The sequence below is a fragment of the Topomyia yanbarensis genome, chromosome 3 (genome assembly GCF_030247195.1).
Source record: "Topomyia yanbarensis strain Yona2022 chromosome 3, ASM3024719v1, whole genome shotgun sequence".
Taxonomy (NCBI): domain Eukaryota; kingdom Metazoa; phylum Arthropoda; class Insecta; order Diptera; family Culicidae; genus Topomyia; species Topomyia yanbarensis.
The window spans coordinates 107,721,054-107,738,168 of record NC_080672.1 but is presented as its reverse complement, the minus strand read 5'-3'; the positions used below and the strand labels follow the sequence as shown (position 1 = coordinate 107,738,168).

At 39.2% G+C, this 17,115-nt stretch overlaps 1 protein-coding gene across 1 annotated transcript in view; it reads right to left on the bottom strand.

The window, feature by feature from the left end:
- The window catches only part of LOC131689125 (uncharacterized), a 146,357-nt gene extending 138,819 nt beyond the window's left edge, over window positions 1-7,538 (bottom strand). The window contains exon 1 of the mRNA XM_058973979.1: window positions 6,300-7,538. The gene's annotated coding sequence lies outside the window, so the exon portion shown is untranslated. The remainder of the gene's footprint in view (window positions 1-6,299) is intronic.
- Between the last annotated feature and the right edge of the window lie 9,577 nt (window positions 7,539-17,115).

Sequence of the window (17,115 nt, the reverse complement as noted above, 5' to 3'; positions counted from 1 at the left end):
TTTTTGTTAGCTTGTTTTATGTTAATCATAATGATGTACTAAGGTGTTTATTTGCTACATCGTAGCTTATTGAATCAATCATTGATGAATAGAACAGAAACGAGTAGTCCTTAGTGGCTTACTTGAGTGACACCTTAAATATTTAATTTCTGCATGTGATGTGCTAATTTTTGCGACACATGCCAGCACAAGCATTTCCGAAATTCCATTTTTCAAGACGTGCATCAGATAAATTTTGCCGAGAAGGCGTGCCCACTCCCTCTCTCCCACCGCTTTACAATCCGGCTAGAGTCGCCTATGGAAACCAGTAAGAATCACGTCAGGAGTCCCACAGTGGGTCTAACGCTCCGGAATAGGATGTGTAACGGCGTACTAGCACTTAAGATGCCTGGGCCCAGAGATTGTTGGGTTTGCCGGCGACATCTTAATTACGGTACTGCGAGAGATGCCAGAATAGGTGTCAAGGCTGGAGATGAAGCCAGTCGATATGATTCGAACCTGGATGCAAGGGTGATGCTAAATGACCGCCTGAGCTTCCACGCCGTTTATGCTTGCGAAAAGGTCGCAACGCAGTCAGAGCCGTAGCGTGCGGTTGGCCAGGTTGGCCTCTGCCAAGGGCCGCTAAAATCTGCTTTATAAAATAAGTGAGGTTAAGGCATAAAATAAGTCAGGATAGGAGTATCACTCCCAGGTACATACAAAACTATGGTTTGAAAGTCGAGCTAAAAAGAAAGTCAAAGTAGACAGCTAAGAGGCGCATATTCGAGACTCGACCAAAGGTGCCAGAAAACTACGCTACGGTCCTGTTAGTTCAGAATAATCAACGAACAAGACAAAGACTTCAAATTTCAACAGAAATAGTCAAAATTATTGCAAACTTTTTCTGCTCGTTTTCTCGGTTTCATAGTATCAAGGGGAACGGAAATGTGGTCATGAGTAGTAAAGCTGGTCACCTTTTTAAAGCTGTAGCAAATATCGTAGAGGAAGCTACACACTAACCCAGCCAAAACTTGTTCAGTAATTTCTTTTGTCGACTTGCTCAGTAAAGTGATATTTTTAAGGAACTGTCGGCAAATTGTTTAGAAATTTGCGGTATAGTTTTCATTTTTTAGCGATTTTCAGTAATTTTTCGAATAATTTACTGAAACCCGCAGTATTTTTCACTGAATTTATCGGCTCCTCTGTTTTTTTCGGTACATAAACATTTTCCAGTAACATACTGACTGATTGTTCGGCAAAACTGTACCAACGTTACCGAAACTCCTCAAAAACTTACAAAACAGGTACAGCAAATCATCTATCAAGTCACCATTTTTAGAGGAAACTGCTAACTGACCAGTGTTTTTTGACGTTTGGATAGAACGGATTGCGGAGAGTTCGGTACAAAATTGTTTTACTGAATTGATTACCGAACGGTTTGCTGTTCAAAACCCCAGCAAAATTTTACTGCACCCAGTAATTTAAATTAAGTGTGAGATCAATTGTTATCGAGAAAATAACCCCGCAATATCACAAAGTTGCCGGTTCCAAACCTAGGTCCAACCAATTCTGCACTAAGTTGAATCTCTGGCTGAAATGTCACACGAGATCTTTGGTGTTCCTGGAAGCGTTGGAAACTCCTTGTTTCTTCTCAAATGTCTCAAACCAGATGCTGTTTGTTTCGGATTTCTGGCAGAGCTCACTCTTGCTGGTATATTTGGCGGCCTCTCAAGAGAGAAAAAAATAGTGCAGTAAAGATCCATTTGCTTGTAATTAATGCAATACTGCATGCATGACGCGCGGCACAAACAACCGATCATGCAGACGATCCTTGTCGAAGAAAGCGCAAAGCAGTCTCGGCAAAGCCACAAATTTGAAGGGACACACCATTCTGTCCCATCCGATTCGATTGCTATTCAAAATTTTCGCTCACTGGCGCAAGGGGTCCTTGAAACAGCCAATCCCGTCCTTCAGTAGATCCATGCATGTCAACTTCGAATCGATAACTACATCATCTATCTCAACTTTGTGAGCGGGCATGTAAACGCGTTGGTTCTTCTTGAAAGCCTTATCGCCAGTAACGTCATTTGTTTGCTTTAGACAAAATATCACAATTTTGAGCTTATCTAGGCGAACTTTCGAGATATCTGGTACACCCGAATATTTCCTGCATCTTGCGGAATATTAGAATACTTAGCGGATTACCTTTGATCCGAAAGAAGGTAAGATATGGTCTAACCCAGCTCAATGTGTTTGATTTTGAATGGAAACTCGGAGTCTTCGATGACAAATCTTGTTCAAAATTCATTGTACGTTCATTTGGGTAATTTCAGGAGAGTTTATTTATGCATAGAGCCAGACGCAAAGTGAAAACTGAAGAATACAAAGAAAGAGACAGAAATCATGTGGGATATAATTCGAAAGACAAGTCTGAATCTTATAGTAAAGGTATAATGTGGTCATCTATCTTCACACGATATAGAGATGGATGCATTCTATTTTATTGGAAACTGGAACGAATAGTATGTGAAAAACTAAATCAGCAATGGATCATAAAAGTATCTTTGTTTCACATGCTTATGCCAAAAGATTTCGTGGGTGCAGTCAGGAATACAACCAGAATGCCGTGGCGGCCATTAGGTTGGTAATTCAAATCTAATGATATGTACTGTAATCAACAATCCACCAATCAGTTCAAAGTTTACCAAAATTGTCTCCTCAGTATACTTAATATAAGATAGAGTTCCAATATTTATGGTCTTCCTGAATTTTCAAACCGGACACACCTCAAAAGTAATGGCACCTCGAAAAAAAATCCCCATGCAAAATTTGAGCGCAATCAAAAACAGTGTCATTAAGCGTAGAAATAGTTTAGAAATTCATGAAATGTCGACATCTGGTGTCAATTCGAAAAAAAAACCATTTTTTTAATTTTCATTTGAAAGTCTCAGTTTAAACATTAAAAGTACCTTAGAGGCATCTTTTATCAAAATATTTTTTTTGTGAGAAGATACAAGATCCGTTGTTTCGTGCATTTCTAAGAAATTTGGCATAAAAATAATATAAAAGCAGCCTTTTCAAATCCCAGTATCAACTCAAATCCAGAATTTTTCAAGTTCCATAAAGGCTATCTTATCCAGTAGATCTCGACGTTGCATTATATCCTAAGCCATTTGGCATAAAAAAATCGAAATATTCTAAGGGTCGGTTTGTGTTTTTTCATGTGTGATAATATTTTGCACTTGGGCCGTTTTGCGCAATCCCAAATCGTGACCGATTGAGCTAAACTTTTGCAGAGACTTTTTAGAGGTGTGAAGGTTGTTGAGGGGCGACCAGTTATTAAATTCGATGGTCGCCTGTTTCCCATGCATGTCATTGACATCCTAATATACAGTCTTCTGAATAGATGCTCCCTCCATCGCCGTCAAACACCTAGCGTCGACTGATTTCATAAATATACATTAAATATGTGGGGCTGGATTTTAAGTGAAATTAAGGACAGTCAAACATGAATTAAGTAGGGAGCATGCGTGCCATTTCCATGTACACAAATTATTTTTTGAAAGTTGAATTGAAAAAGAAAGCCAAAGTAAACAATAATGGGACGAAAAACTGAAACTCCGCCATGGGCGCTAGAGGACCACGCTACGGCTCTGAACGCAGTATGCTGCTGGGCCCTTTTAAACCTAAGCCCTCTAGTTCAGTATGAGTTCAAGTCGGTTTTTTCACCCTCGCTTAACTTTTAAACCAGGTTCAAAAGTACGTTTAAACCTGGCTTAAACGCTAAGCGGAGTTGAAGAAATCGGCCCTTAGTACCTCTTCAGCCAAGGGAAACTCGTGAGTTCGTGATTTCGATTAGTCTCCGGTTGACTTATATTGCCACATCCACAGATAGCGTGCCAGACAGGTGAATTTCGACAGCTTCTTATTCCGTGGTATCCAAAACGGGTAAAATTGGCATAGCCTCGAGTTTTTCAACGTGCGGGTATTTAGGAATCAGTATCGTTTAGCTACGTTCCACATGTTGAAGGGAGATTTGCGCCTTACCATGATTTCCCTGATAGGAAGGATTGGGAAGTGGTAAGGTTAGGGGTAAGGAATGTACCCAAGAGACCACGAAGGATTATTTAATGCCTCTAGATATGTTCACATACAAAACATATTCTTTACGGCTTCATAACTCTATAGAGATCATTAAAGCACACTTAGTGTCGGAAATGGTGAAAAAGTGTGCTAGAATAGAGCTAGTTCAGAAACACCATAATGGCTGTCCGCAATGTTAACATAGAGCCTATAACTCTTCCCTTCTTTATCGACACAGCAAAGGAAAAAACAACTTTAGATAACGTATCCACCCTTCCTCTCGTCTTTCGTTTGACATACCGACTGTTTAAATTGACGATTTAGTGCTTATAGCAATGGGATTCGATCCGCAGTCGAATACCTCGTCTCAATTTGGTATACGCGTTTGATCACTGATCTGTGAAAAGATTTGCAGGTATACTTGGTTTAATCCAAACTCTACCTAGATATTTGATTGAAATTACGCAAACGGATTATATTTGCAATAGCATTCTTTCGAAAAATCGTGCAGAATTTGAATGTTGATTTTAAGTTTATTGCATCATCATTTATTACATGAAGGCATACGAGTTTAGGTGACTATTGGAACGCATACGTATATTTGTTGTTGTTCGGTGTCTCAAAGCACTATAAGAAGATTCTATATTAGCACTTAGAGTTTTCTATAAAAGCTTCATAATATTTATCTTCAAAAGCTTATTGGCACGAGGTCTATGTTCGATATGTAGGTCGATATAACGCTAGATTTAATGCTTTACATTTTAGGTGCATTGAAGCATTAAAAATACTTGTATACAGCTAGTTAGCAATGGAAACGCCAACATATAGCTTGTCTAGAGTTTTAAATTAGTGCATATGATTACTTGGGTAACGACTCAAAACAATTAAAAAAGAGCATTCTACACCGCCGGAAGGATGCTGTACGATCTGAAGATGCTATAATAGCAGGAATAATACTTCCAACCCCTGGAGGGATTTAGAATTTTTATTTCAACAGTGAGCGGATATATTACGTTTCGCGAAACAAACACCACTGCCTGATTGATGGTCTGGAACATAATCAGCACGCTATGTCTAACATGGTGAAATTGTAGGGTGTAAACATTGCCCATCTTTAGCTCCATTTGTACTTTTAACAATAGATCTTAAGGAACGTCTCGAAAAGTAAACAGGAATACAGTTTGACCACAATAGGCCACTTTCTGCTTGTAATCGTCATTCATTGTTTTGGATATAGTGGTTTGGAACACGATATTTTGCTTCTACTGTGCAAAGAGACGCGGATTGATTTATCCATGGATCCTCAAAATTGTTTAATACTTTTCACCCTAGTAAGAAATTTTGATGTTTACCAAATTTTCCTCCTTAGGGTGAAATATAGCATAGTTAATACTAGTGTTTAAGGACAATGCAAAGTTGTGAGGGGTTCCTTATACTTTTTAATAACTCGAATGACAGTACTTTTAAGATAATCCAGCAGTTTTTCCAGCTCGCGAGTTGACGCTGATAGATTTTGAAGGTAATTTGCAAAAATGTTTCTTTTCTCTGCCTGCCTGCCTGATGAAAATCTGCATAGCTAAAAAATCTTGTAACTTTACATCTTGCAAGATGCACATAAAAACAGCGTTCCAATTCACATAATTTTATATTTAATTACATGTAAAATGCGAGTTGTTCGCCTTTTTCTAGGTCATTACGTCTGAGTCTCTTTTGATTTTAAAAGAGTCACAATATTTAATTTTACACGTCAAAACCTGTAAAATCCTATTTTCAGATAGGAAAATACGTCGATACGTTATTTACGTTAGGAATTACGTTAGTGTAAAACTGTGAAATTTTCTCATAGCGGAGAAATATCAATGATACGAAGTCGAAACACAACGCATGATATTTTGTGTAAAGAAATGAAGAGTACCTACAGAAGAATTAGTCAAATCGATTTCTATGCTTTAACATTTTACTTAGAATTGCTCCCTAACATCGCAGCTGTACACGCATGTGCTCGTATTTTTATTTGCCTTTGCATTGTCATGCACTTTGATTGAAATTGAATCTTTTGTTAGTGGCAAACTTAATTAAAATATTCATAAAAAGATTTTTTTCATTCGTACAAGTTTAGCTATAGCAGCCGATCCAACATGATCTGAAACTTTTTTCATTTCTACTGATCACACAGTCCATTTCAATCGACAAACTTTATCTTCATAGCTATTAGAAGACAACACATTTTGGCTAACCTTTTCCGAACAGGAATCCCACTGTGCTCTCTCCAAAGAACCTACGCAAACGAAATTGCCTTTCTCTCTTCTATTTGCAGTTCGTCGCTTGTAACCTCGTCGAACTCACTTGAATTTATTTAGGCTGACTTTTTCTCCGGTCCCGGCGCAGCAAGCTGCAACGTTTGCAGCGTTCGCCGCCACCAAACTGCACCGAGAAAGAAGGTAGATTATTTCTACTGCTGTTGTTGTTTTCTTTCTTCTCTGGATGTATTCTTCACGGCTTTGGCTTTACTTTTGTGCGCTGCGCGGCCCGCTAATGTTTTGCGCAATTGGTATTCTCCAAGAGTAATTCTTCATTGATACACCTTTTCACACGCGCGTTCACATACACTGACGGAACGGGGCAGACGGTTTAAACCTTGCGAACCAATACTCCCGCAAACTAATACACAAACAGATCGCGTTCGAAGACTGGTTTTTAAGTGAAAATAACAAAAAATATGGGAAACTTTTTTGCATACAAAATTGAGGCAATAAGAGGAATTTTCAATTTATCTTCTCCCCTTCGAGGTAAAGCACCGATGCGTGATGTATTGGCTTACTTTGCATAACCGTGCATTGGAAGTACCTAACCGCAATTTGTTGTCAGTAGGACGGTGTCGGATGGGAACCATTGACTATTTCTCACTGGTCTAGCAGCACTGAACGATCGATCATAGAATTTGAAGTTACACAAAAACAACAGCCGTACGATCCATCTGTGGTGTTTAATTTTTTCCAGACACCTTTGCAAGTATTCACTGGTAAAATTGCACCCATCATTCGTGCAGGTAATTAACCCCGACATTCACATAGAACATCCCGGCTACAACAATCCATCATTGATCGCACTAGCGGATATCGATTATCCTGGAATGCTACTCGGCGTTCGAAGAAACAGACAGAAATGCAGTCCCATTGCAACAACAATCGACAGCGGACGCCATATTTTCACACACAGAAAACGCGACCCGACTCGTTCTTCTTACACGGGCTGATCCCTTTGTCAGCAGTTAACGATCGCAGTTGCTCTCGAGGCCGATTATATTATGTTAAGCCAGAACACAGATTAAGAGAAAAATAAAGTATAATTTATTACAGAATCTATCACGAAAGCATAGGCGCAATAATTTTTCGAACTAATAGAAAAAAACGTCTGCAGCGTGATCTCAAGAAGTGTCCTCTTCTGCGTACAACCGCGAACACGTCCGTCGGGAACCGTTGAATCGATCAAACTAACGAGTGGATCGCGATCGCAACCTGCTCGGAACTGGTTTTCAACCGTAACAATAGCGGTTGGCGCTCTCCTCCGTGTGGCTCTCGCGAAACCTGAAAAAATAAAATAAAACGGATGCGGCGTTACGCTTATGTTGTAAAAGCAAAACAAACTCTCACGCTGAGGTGTTTGCATCAACAGGTAAGTTATATAGGTGAAGCACTTCAGCACTGATCAGTATAGGAGGGAATGACTTTGTTCCTATGTATTGGTTGTTGCGTAAACATCCGCACATCTACATGCTATGAAAATGGGAGCGTAAGGTTTGAGCCTCGGCTGTTGGTGACAGCAAATTCCATGGTTTTAGAAGTTGCTGTTGATCTATGGATTTGAAGTTTTGTGGGTATACGATTTTATCGAAATCCACGAATTTATCTCTGGCGTACTTTTGATTGAGCTAACCTTTTTATTTGCATAAGTTCTTAATTGAAATACAAATTTTGTAATGGTGAATCTGCGTAAGTACATCGAGCTATAATACATAACATATGGACGAACGAAAATAATATTCGGAAGCGCATTTCCTGTTTTATGAAACCTCGTCAAGTGCCACTGTGAAGTTTTTTGGTTGATTTTTTGCGCTGAATAATATTTTGTATGGTACCCCCTTTTCCCCCCGAAATATTTTAATGAAATTTGAAAAATATGAATGTACAACAAAAATGTGGCTAATACTTTAAATACTAAATACTACTTGTGATGTTACAATGCCGCGAAAACTGTAGTCACGCAGTAGACGGCGTCCAGCTTACTGGGTAAATGAATCGCTCGGTACGCTACACGTTGCACGTCTTACAGCCAGAAGGCGGGCTCAGAAGAAGTAGCAAACACAGACGAGTGGCAAGTGACTAACGACGACCTCAAAGAAGTGTCGATGCGACGCTAAGAAAAGGATTTAGAGAGCAGCACGAACGTCTCGCGGTAGTTGTTCGTCATCCACCGGCACTGCGATTTCACGATCGCTATCTGCTCGTCCGTGTCATCGGGGGACCGAGTCTTCTTCCGACAGATGATGTCCTCCATCTTGAGGGCTCGGTGAATCAAGGCCGGCATCACGCAAACTCGTTTCGTCCTTGTTGCCGAACAGCTTTTTCAACGCTTCCTTCTTCTTCTTCGTCATTATCTTCGCCGGTGGCCGCTACTGGCCTTCCGCTCCACGCTCAGGGATGCCAGGATCTGGTAAACTGTACTCACGGGCACGTTTTCGTCTCGAAAGTAGTCTACAGTAAACTTTTTTCCACGATGGCCAAGTGTTTCGTAAAACCGCACAACACGCTCGCGGAGTACTTGCTGTTTCGACGCCATCTTCGATTGAACTAACAGCACCCGAGCGAAAAGAAACATGTCTCCCATTTATAGGGAGTCCAGAGAGCAATTCTCTTGGAGAGAAAAGAACTTACGCTCTTTTCTTTAATAACAGGAAGGTATTGAAATCATTCTTATTTTTTATTGAACACCCGTTATATTTCTAATTATTGAGTTTTCGCTTTATTCACTCTGCTCCAGAGTACGACAAACAAAACATAATATGTTTATGTTTATTACCTTCACCAACAGGCCCCTTGGCCCCAATGATGGTTTCTTAAACTAATACACTAATAAACTAATACACTCGAATCTCTCAATTATACCATTCGTTGCCTTTTTTAATCTCTCGATAGTACCTCGTTATTTCTTTTTCCAACTTACTTTTTTTACATGGAAATTGAAAAGAGTAAGAGGCGTTCGTATGTACGTACCATATGAATGAGCTGTAGTCTGTTTGCAACAACTGCACTGGGGCAAGTTAGTGATTCCGGGATCCGAAAAATTTCCTTTAGTACCTACACGCAGAAAAAATTAGCATATTTAAACCAAAAATATGTGTTATTGAATCCAATCATTTATTGTTTATCACTTTAACAAACAAACTTATTGGTTTGAAAATATTTTTTTATTAGAACAACAACAAATTTTTGATTTCAATAAATACATTTTTAGTATCAATAATTTTCTTTTAATTTCAATAAAATAATTATTGAAAAACGGAACGATAATTTTGTTTTATTGAAACAATAAATAAATTTTATTGAATTCGATAAATAATTTTATTGTCTCCCGACCAATAATTTAATTTATTGAATTTAATGCATAATTTTATTGAACCTACAAATATTTTTTCTGCGTGTACCTCTAAGAAGACACATCGAAGTTATGGCGATTCTGCTTCTTCTAGAGTACTCTTGCAAGTGGCAGTTTTTCGTTTTACTGAAAATCCATTTCATAAAAAGGGAAATGACAAAACAAAAATAACTGTCGTGGAATAACCTTATTGAGCGCTCTCTCGAGCTGGTAATTATGGAACCCCTTTAGGATCAATACCAGTTCCTAACTAGTCCATCTCAATCGGATCGGAAGCTATAATCGCGCTGCTGATTAACAGTGCAGTGAATCAAACGAACGTTTCTACATACAGTCTGCTGTCTATATGTACCGCGCCAGCAAAACAATCGAAAAATAACAGTTGTCCCAAACTAGTGTGGAAAATAATACATCGTTACTTTCATTGATGCGGTATAGAACCTTTTTATTTAAAAATGATTGAAACTTAGCAGCAAAATTTGAACAATCTTCGATACAATACAGTGGTCGTTTGTCCAATCCGCCCTTGTGTTCGCGAAGTGGAACAATTTATAAAGGCGCATACTCGTTATGCGGTACTGATAGCATTTAAAACTTTGGTCATGGCGAAAAGTTTGGCTATGGGAAATAACATGCAACACGTCGTTGCACGTGACAATGTTAGAATCAAGATACCCGTTTAGATTGACGATGATAAGACTGGTGTGCGTCTGTACGATCTATCCCCGCGTACAACCAAAAAATTCACTATTGATTTCGAAGTACGTAACGGTGAAAGTTTGAAACTTTTTCCAGGCATATCCAATGGTGTTCGTAAGAATGCGATTTACGCAACCTATACCTTCATATCTGAACATTCAATACGAAATAGAAGGTGTAAGCAAATCTCCAATAACGCTGTGCACATATGAAGGACAGATCCCTACGTGCCAAGCCTTGTGCGAAATCCTCTAATGAAACAACATCAACTGCGAGCAAACCCAACAACATTAACTAAATCACCAACAACCGGAGTTGCAACTCAGTCAACGAATGCTGGAACAACAGAATCTACACACAGCGTGTCCGAACATTGTGATGCTACTTACCAAACAACTGCTAGCACCCCCGGCAATAAAGTTAATGACAAAAAATACGGATACACGATTGTGACCCGTTGGTCCCACAAACGAATCAAACCAGGTAATCGTGAAAACCCATACAACATCAAGAGGACAGCATGGACGAAAACGATAAACCGAGTGAAAGCGGACTAAGTGATTTACATGGCTTCGCGCATGGGCATGGCTACTTGGGACCGTTGGTGTTTCTGCTTTACTTCAATGACGTGTATTTTGTAAGCGTCGGAAGTCTCCTCCGTAAAGATTGTTGATACTACCGCGTGTTTTAAATTGTCGTATAAGTTTTTAAATTATAAAGCAGGAAATGTTTGTGTTTGTTTGATGTGTTTACTGTGAACCGACCTTCCACTAATCACAGTTGATAGACCTTTGGAAAGCAACTATCATCAGCATGCAGCCACAATAGCTTTTAAAACCCACCACCAGAGGTCGTCGACGGAAAGGGGTGGCGGTAGGCGAAGGAACGGGTGGGGTGGCGATCAACCTGATTGGATAGCTCACTGCGCGTTATATACCGCAGACGGGGGGCAATGAACCAAAGGCCAAAGGGGAATAACCGAGTTTGCTCTAGCTCGCTGCGATCAACTTCTCACGGGAAAGGCCGATGACTTACCCGGAAAGCGTCGAACAGTAGAGTGTGTAGCTGAAACCTATAGGAAAAGTGTAATTTAAACCGTGAAGAGCTCGAGTGGACAACAGGACCCCGCAGTTTTTGCTGAAAATCTAACCGACGCGCAGTTCGTTGGCTTTTCATCACGCCACGCCATTGTTCCGGGATTCCGGCTTGCCATCAATTAGCCGAGGACCAAGGCCGCAACCACCCTTGGTGTAACTCAACGACACCGAAGATCGCCACCCCTTCATCGGTTCCAGTCCAGCGGACGGCAAAGGCCGTAGACGCGGCGGAAAGGAGAAGGGGAGTTCGACAGTAGGAGGATAAGGTGGTGAAGCAGCAAAAAAGGTCAGATAGAATTAAGAAGTGGAAAGTGGAAGAGGGAGAAGAAAGAGTTTGTGAAAGTGAGGAAAATAAAACTAGAATTTGCATCAACTAATCGGGCATTTCCTTGCTACCCGCGAAACTCCAGGATAAGCGTGCCGACCCTGAGGTCTTTGTTTCAGGGAGTCTCAGCAGTGCTCACGGCTGGGGCTGGCCAACACTTACAATTTAGTGTTGAAAACTCCTCGCCTGTTCTTGCACAGACGATCTCCTAATCATTCGTCTCATTTGCTCAATTCAGGATTTCCGACTTCTCCAACAACAGCATGAAACTTTCGCTGGTGGTGTTGTAGCAAGAACTTCGCGTGTATGTGTAAATCCTAAAAAGCACGGTGATCGAATTCCCACGGAAAAATTTCTGGTAATCTGGAAGCTCCATAGAACTTTTTTACTGCCGAAGCTCTGCCTGCCCGACCCAAGATCTTTGTAACTGCCGAAAACCTGTGGAGAAGGCACAGTCGATTGATAGGTAACGGGGGGAGGGAGTCCCCTTTCGACTGTCCTAGTTTTTTACTCGCATCACCCTACACATTGGCAGAAAATTTGAAATTTTGTTAGTAAACGATTAAAGTTTCGCGAGTGTTTTTGCAGTGGTGTGTGAATAAAGTGCATTTGAAAAAGTGCAATGAAAACGAGAAGAAGAAAAATAAGAGTGTTTCAAAAAGAAACCCCAAGAGAAGAGGGGTGATATTTTCGTACAAAATAGGAGCTACAGATGGCATTCCGTCAAAAACTCGGATTGATAGTATAGGAAAATGTTCTAGCTTCCTTAAGTAGTAGTTTCGTGGCACACCAGTAAGGTTAGTGTGTTGAAAAACGTATTTTTATATTTGCTCATGTCAGATACATGGTTAGGCAGGGGAGAGGGGTGTGTGCGGCATAGGAGCTATGTTGTGGCTCGCATGTATAATGTCCATAATGTACCATTTTTGATTGGCAGTCACTGATTTGCTTATGTTCTTCTTTCATGCATTAAATATACTGCAAAGAGAACGAGTCAGTAGGTCAGTTTAGTAGAAAAAACTTCACTGTTTCCAAAATATATTCAGTCACATTCAGTGTGTCAAAAATATGCTTGGAACACTGTCCAAATTAGTGTGGAAGGGTCTGAAACGTTAAAAATTAATGCTGTGAAGAAAAGTTATTTTCGAATTTATGTCAATGTATAAAACATTCATTGACAGTTTTCTGTCAAGAACAGTAATTTTGGAGCAGACTCGTGCATGTATTGCATTAAAAAACATAGGCAAGCAAATATTTTTTTACGTTCACGTAATTTCACTTCCTCTAGGGGTCCCAAATTGGTTGGTTACCCTATTCTAAATATAAATTTTACAATTTCGAGTATGCTTCGGGGGCCCTAATTAGTGACGACACATTTGTACTTGCGGTTCATTATTGCTGGGTCCTTGGTCGTTGTTCATGGTGGAACCCCGGGGTCTTGTAGCGGCGTTGCTTGCTGTCGGTTTGCGGCAGACAATCATTGTTATTGTAGTCCTGGTTTCTACAAAACCTGCTGGTGTACATGGTTCTGCAGAATAGGCCTTCGAAATATTGGCCATTACTGATCGTCGTTCGCCTCAGCCTACCGGAGAGAAGATCCTTTTTGTGTTGGGCTATCTTCCGGTCTGTAAGTTTCCGTCCATGCATTGGTCTGTGTGCTAACATAGCGGCTGGTGCGGCTAGGTTGAACGTTTATCACCTCGTGGTTTACGAGCCGTACGGTTCCTATTGAAGGAAATAGAGCAGAAGCTTGATCCGAAATCGGATCATACATAGGAAAAAAGGCCCGTTTCACGGACCTGTACAACAGGATTAATACATTTGTGACGTCACTTGATTTTATATATCCTATCTTTTAACAATTTTAATCAAGATATTTACCTTTTCCTTTACGTGTAGCTTTTTAACTTATCCTATCGCGTTGATAGGTTTTATTTTACAATTTTATCATCTAAACGAATTAATTTAATTTAGAATAATTATCATTTTACATAGACCAATATAACTAACCGTACTGTTACCGTTTTTAACTTGTCGTTTAGCTGTAATATGGTGTTTCTATTAACTTGCTCTGTTCTAATTTAACAATTTCACATACTTTGCTGTAATTTCCAACACTTCACAATTACTTAAATTCAACGCGACGCGCACTTCCATTCTCTGGGATGGACACAGACGGAAAGAAGGAATCTTGTTAATATGCCAAGCTTACTAGTGAAGTTAGTGGAATCAAACCCAAACTCCGAACTAGCCCGAAGTTTGATGTATCGTTTGTTTCCGATTTCGTAACCCTTTTCATGGTGGATCCATCTATTGACTGGTGTAGATGTCAAATTAGGGAAATTTATGGGCTAAGCTCACCCATCAAATTCAAACACGCCGACTAGGTGGGTGTATGCATACGAGCTTGAGTGTATATATCTGGATCGTGTATACCAGACGAATGTCACTCACGACGGGCTGTTTTTATCGGTTGCCTAGTAATGGATGTGGTTTGGTAAATACGAGATCTTATTTCAAAATGCCCATAGGGTGAATGCCGTAAATGTGAGAATTTCGGGATATCGTCGCTATTGTGATATCTTATGACAAACGCCATTTTGGGGTAAATTGAGTTAGATATGCCACATTACTTGACTAAAAAATCTACAAAGTGGCGTTTACAGAATTTTGATATTGGTTACTGAGATATAGCGAGAAAAGTGCTGGGAAATTTTTAATTTTTTGCTTCAAATGACTGTGTCTGGGGATTGGCTCAAACGATCTTGATGGCATAATCTTTTTTACAACAAAAATTCACAAATTGTGAGAAAAATGCAGTTTAAGTTTTAAACTGGAAATATAGCATATTTGGCAACACTGTAACCAAAAATAACTATTTTTTCTAGATTCCCTGACTCATTTTCTTCAAAATGCATCTCACCGATTGTTTCCAGACCAAATGAAGCCAACGATATGAATAAAAGTTAATAATTGATGCTTTTATTCTATGGAAAAATTTCCATGCACGATTATGACAGGCCATACAAATTTTGCCATCAATACACACTTGTGACACGTGTGAGTGCGACTTTTGCTTACATTTATAGTTAAAACTCGCAACTTAGTCAACTGATTATCGTAATATTTGAGAGATTAATACAGAATAGATAGAAGCATCAATTGTCTTCTTTGAATTGCTTATACCATTTATAATTTTCGAGATATTCCATCTCAAACTTTAAAAATCGTTTTTCTCGAAATGTGCTAAATGGCGCTTGTCATAAGATAGCACAACAGCGACGATATGTGGTGGAGGCACATATGAAGAATGTAACCAACGGTTTCAAGTATGTTCAGAAGAATTATAGTAAGTAACACGAGTCATGTTTTGGTTAGAAAATTTTAGTTTCACCTGTTACGGCATAGAGGGCACCAAAATTATCTTTTCATAAAAGTGAGATAGAATATCAAGATATTCAGAAGAATTATTGCAAAATGCCTGTTCTACAACTTTGTGGAAGACACCCAATCTCTATCCCTTTCCGTTGAAAAGTTAGTGTAGGAGCCCTCTGCGCAGTAAAATGTGGAACTAAAATTTTCTAACCAAAACATGACTCGTATAACTTACTATAATTCTTCTGAACAGACTATTCCTAACCTAAATCTAACGATTATTTCACAAAAATATATAGTTGGTGGGAGTCGAGTACTGATACATAACCATGCACTGCTAGGCCCCATGCAAAACTGACTCAGACTAGACCTGTGCGCCGCCGCGCCACGCCGCCGCCGCCGGTAAATTTCAACAAACGCCGACGCCGAAAGGTAGACCGGCGGCGCGCCGCCTACGCTTTTTTCTCACGCAGACAATTCGCGAACTCGAAAATCATTAGCTCATAATTTTATCCACAAATCTATGAACATTGTCTATGGTCCGAATATACGACGTTAACTGATTCATGATTTATCACATATTGATCTTTATTTGGTATTAGTGGTTGTGAATTAGATCACTAAGTTAACAAAGTCTTGATATTTTCTCGAAAATCATTACACGACACTCGGAATATAATTCATGGATCCATTCTTGCTTTGTCAACTGGTTATGATTGCGAGCATATAAGTTACAATTCACCATTCGCGAAATGGTCCACAAATTCAAAAAAAAAAACATCCACTTTCAAGATATAGTTGATTCCTTATATGTTAGACACGATTCACCAGTCGAGCTCGTGAAACTGTTCATGATATAGTTCATAAAGTAATAAATCTTTCACATAATCTTAATATACTTACGTAAACAATTACAAAGAATTCAGACTATTATTCATGGATTATTCGCTCTACTCTTTGGTTTTGAAATTTCTATGTGAGCTATTGTGTACAACTGCTAGCAACCAGTCTCATAGGGGCGAGTATTACAAGGAAACTACTAGGACCTGTAACCAGGGTTGCCACTATTTTTCAAAGAAAATCTGGCAGTTCAATTAAAAATATCTGGCAAAATCTGGCACTTGACAGCGACCTCATAGTCATCGAAATTTGGCATATATTTTAGTTTTCGTAGAATGTGCATCAATCGATTTTTGTAAAATTTGGGACATGTTTACCCAAATTTCCAAAATGTGTATGTAGCCGCTTCCAAAACTTAAAAATCTGACAGAATGAGAGATTTGTCTTTTTGTCTGGAAGCTGCCAAAACCTCTGGCTGTGCCAGATAAATCTGGCATAATGGCATCCCTGCCTGTAACCCTGTTATTCTTTTGTTAAGATTCAGTGTAATTTTCGAAATTAAATGAAACTGCGCTAAGCACCAAAAATACATTACCTAGCCACAATTCATGTCCGTGAAATAATTAAGAAAACTATAAGACACGTGACTCTGTGTAAAAAAATCCGACGGTAAGCTCAAGACTAAAATATCACGATAACGCGACGAGAATTTACGAAAATCGTTGCACAATCATTCAATTCTTTACTTTTTCAGTCAATAAAGCTAATATAAATCAATGTATCATCAAGTTATGAACTAGAATCATAAAAATATTAAATATATTCAGGTACAACCACCTACTAAACATTTGAGTATAATGGAATCTTTTTTTTTTGCGTGAACTAGTTTTGTAAAAACACAAAAATTATTTTCAATACGAGGTTTATTTATCATTGATTGAATCGTGACCTATTTTGAAATTTTTTTCTTGAAGAATAGTTGGGCAGAGTGATCTTGACTTTTAGCGACGTTGGTGCACTGATGTGGCGATGCAGAGGGTAAGATTTCTGGTCGCATAAATT